Below are 3,113 nucleotides of genomic sequence, written 5' to 3'. Positions count from 1 at the left end.
AACATCCTAAATCAGTGCTGAGCACATCTCCAGCAGCGCAGCCAGCCCAAGCCCGACAGACGAGGCCGTGTCCTCCATGCCCTGAGGATTTGGTCTTGCATCCTCTGGAGAATGGAGTATCGGGCACTCTGGATGGCCCGGAGGACATACAGCGTCTCAAGTGCCAGGTCTGACACGGCACCGCTTCTGTCCTCCGTCAGGCGTTCGAGGGCTGCAAGAGAGATGAACAGAGCCACGGCCGGTCAGACCCCAGAGCTGCGGGGGCCCAGCGAGAGCCCCCTGCCAGGGCCATGCCAGCCGGCTCTTGCCTTGGCCAGGAGAGAGCAGGGACCAAGGGGGTCAGCCCGAAGCTGCTGGCCACAAATGCCCCACGTGGCCCTGAAATCTCACTGTGCTCTGCCCACGCCGCCCCTCATCGGCACAGGGAGCAGAGCCCTCCACAGCCTGGCCAGGGCCAGCAGCTGCCCCCGACAGCCACCGCTGTCAGCCTGCTGCCGTGGCTCACCTCTGCACAACACCTGGAGCTGTGCGTGCTGCCCCCTCAGCTGCTCCCCGGCCATCCCTGAGAACACAGAGCCTGTCAGGGTCCCAGCAGCACAGCTCCCTGCCAGCGGCGCTGCCAGCCCTGTGGCCACACGGCCTCCTGCCCCGGCAGGGCTCAGCCCGGGCCCTTGCCGCACCCTGACTCAGCCCAAGGGCACGGCTGCCAGAGGCCGGCAGCAGCAGCCCCGAGGGCAGCCGGGGCTCCAGGGCGCCGGGCCCAGGTGCCGCTGCCGGGGCAGCAGCCGGGGCTGTGGCCGAGCTGCGGCGGGACGGGGAGGGAGCCCGGGCTCGGGACTCACCGATGACCCTGATGGCCGCCGCTCGCAGGGTCTCCTGTGGGTCCTGCAGGTACTGCAGGGCCCGGCGCAGGTGCTCGGCCAAGGGGATCCTGTGGTCGGCCAGCTGGAGAGAGCGGCAGGAGGGAAGGGTTGGCGCGGGCTCTGCCCCTCGGCCGGGTGCTGCTGCTTGCGGCCAGCCCCGGCCTCCCGTGCCCGGCCAGCCCTGAGGCCCGGCCAGCAGCCGCTGGCGCCGGGCTCTGGAGGGGGCAGAGGGCCGGCTGCTGCCCGGGGAGCCGCGGTGCCGGCCCGGCCCGCAGCCCCGCTGGGCCGGGGCTCCATCGGCACCCGCCTCGGGGCCACAGGGGGCTGGAGAAGAAGCCGTGCGGCCCCCGGGAGCAGCAGTGGGCAGAGGCACAGCTGCCAGCCCCACACACTGAGCACCGGGGCCAGGGGGCTTCTCTAGTCTGAGGCTGGGACTTCCAGGCTGTCCTTACCACGAGCTTGGCAAACTTCCACAGTTTCTCCTTCCTGACAGCTTTTTCCAGGTCTGGCCTCTTCAGGAAGTCAGCCGCGCGAAGGAGCGTTGTCCGAGAGGCCTGGGGAGCAGCAGAGAGCCGCAAATGGCCCCACAAGGCAGGGCACAGGAGTGTCCCAGTGCCAAGGGCTGGAGGAGGCTGCAGCCTGCAAGCCTGCGTCAGGGCAGGAGGCAGCTGAGCCCCCTGCCAAGGCGCAGCAGCAGCCCAGGAGTCCTCACCTCTGCCACATGCCGATTCTCATCTTGGCAGTGGAAAAAGAGTGGGAGCAGGCTCTGGTACACTCGTTCCTTCAGGGGCTTTCTTCCTTCTTCTTCTGCCGAAGACATCACTCTTTGAAGGAGAGACATGGAGAGCAGCTGCACCTGGCTATGGGGCTGTATGAAAGGAAGGAAGGAAAAATGACCTCATCATTGGCTTCTTGTGGCCCACATTGGCGCAGGCCTGCAAATGCACAGGGCACAAAGTGTCCGGGCAGCAGGCAGTGGCCGTGGCTGGGGCACAGAGCCTTACATTGTCCAGGAGTTTCAGGAGCGGCTCAGCCAGCTGCAGGGCCCTGCGCCAGGATATTGGTGTGTCTTCATCCGTGAAAATATAGCTCAGGAGAGCAATGCTCATCCTGGCCACGTCACTGTCCAAGTCCCACAGGAGGTGCACTAGTCTTCCTGTCAGGCTCTGAATTCTTTCGGCCTGTGCAGAACACAAGTGTGTGAAAGCCCGGGCAGCTGCCGCAGGGCCCAGAGGCCAAAGGGCTGTCCCAAAGCACTCGGGCAGCTGAAGCAGGAGGCAGAAGAGCTGCGAGGAGCTGCCTCAGCGCCCAAGGCAAAGGCCAGCCAAGGCCAAGTGACAGCATTGCCCAGCCTCATGCTGCCCACACGGCTTCAGCTGCTGCCCCCTTCTCACCATGGAGGGACGGTCCCTTAGCAGGAGGAGAGCCCTGAGAACCTGGTGATGCATCTCTGTGGAGTTGTACCACAGGTACTTATACAAGATCTCCATTAGGCTGTCACCACAGTCACTCAAGTCCAGGCAATCTAGGAGCTGAAAGGCACAGGGCAGTGAGAGGGGAGCTGGCCGCAGGAGCCTGGAAGTGCGCAGGGCTGGGCCCAGGCAGTAGCACAGGGCGCGGGTGCCGTCCCAGGCAGCTGTGGCTATGGCAGGGGACAGGGCTGGCAGGGAGCTGAGCGAGGTAGTGCTGGCCATCAGGCTCACCTCCACAAGGAATGCCATGGCAGAGACATCCCAGAGTGGCAACGGTTTGCTGAGCACCTCAAGCAGGTAGCTTAAGATGCTTTTGCACAAGTGGATGGATGCACGGCGCATTACCCTGGAAGGCGGAAAATGGCAGAAAGAGTCTCAGCAAGGGTGCGAAAAACCTCTCCCAGGACTGATGGACACAGTTGTCCTATTGCCCCAGCACCCTGTGAGGGGATTTGGGCCCTTGAGATGTGGCTGCTCCTGGACAGGTTCCTCTCGCAGCCTTTTGCAGTCTCCTTGGCCATCCCTCGGTGACGAGGCCCTCAGGCCCGTGGCCACGGGGACTGTGGGGGGCATCCCGGGCAGGGGGCACAAATGTCAGAGGCAGTGGGGAGAAGGGGGGCTCACCTGGCCAGCAGACCCACGGCATAGTGGTGGGTGTCAGCACAGAGCAGCGTGTCCCAGCCACACTTGCATTCCATTGCCACCACCACATTCTCCAAGTGGAGACTGCAGAGCAGGGCCTTCAGGGTCTGCACTGCAAACCTGTGTGCACAGCAAA

At 64.6% G+C, this 3,113-nt stretch overlaps 1 long non-coding RNA gene across 1 annotated transcript; it reads right to left on the bottom strand.

Annotated features, from left to right (window-relative positions):
- Window positions 1-1,873: 1,873 nt before the first annotated feature.
- On the bottom strand, window positions 1,874-2,650 carry LOC147646478 (uncharacterized). The gene is made up of 3 exons (XR_015281868.1): window positions 2,567-2,650; window positions 2,258-2,395; window positions 1,874-2,044 (listed from the first exon to the last, which is right to left on the bottom strand). It is a non-coding gene; the product is annotated as an uncharacterized LOC147646478 (long non-coding RNA).
- Between the last annotated feature and the right edge of the window lie 463 nt (window positions 2,651-3,113).

Source organism: Cyanistes caeruleus, unplaced genomic scaffold, assembly GCF_971803275.1.
Source record: "Cyanistes caeruleus unplaced genomic scaffold, bCyaCae1.hap1.1 HAP1_SCAFFOLD_96, whole genome shotgun sequence".
In the NCBI taxonomy this organism is placed as follows: Eukaryota; Metazoa; Chordata; class Aves; order Passeriformes; family Paridae; genus Cyanistes; species Cyanistes caeruleus.
The sequence above is the reverse complement of the archived record's forward strand: the minus strand, read 5'-3'. Positions and strand labels throughout refer to the sequence as shown.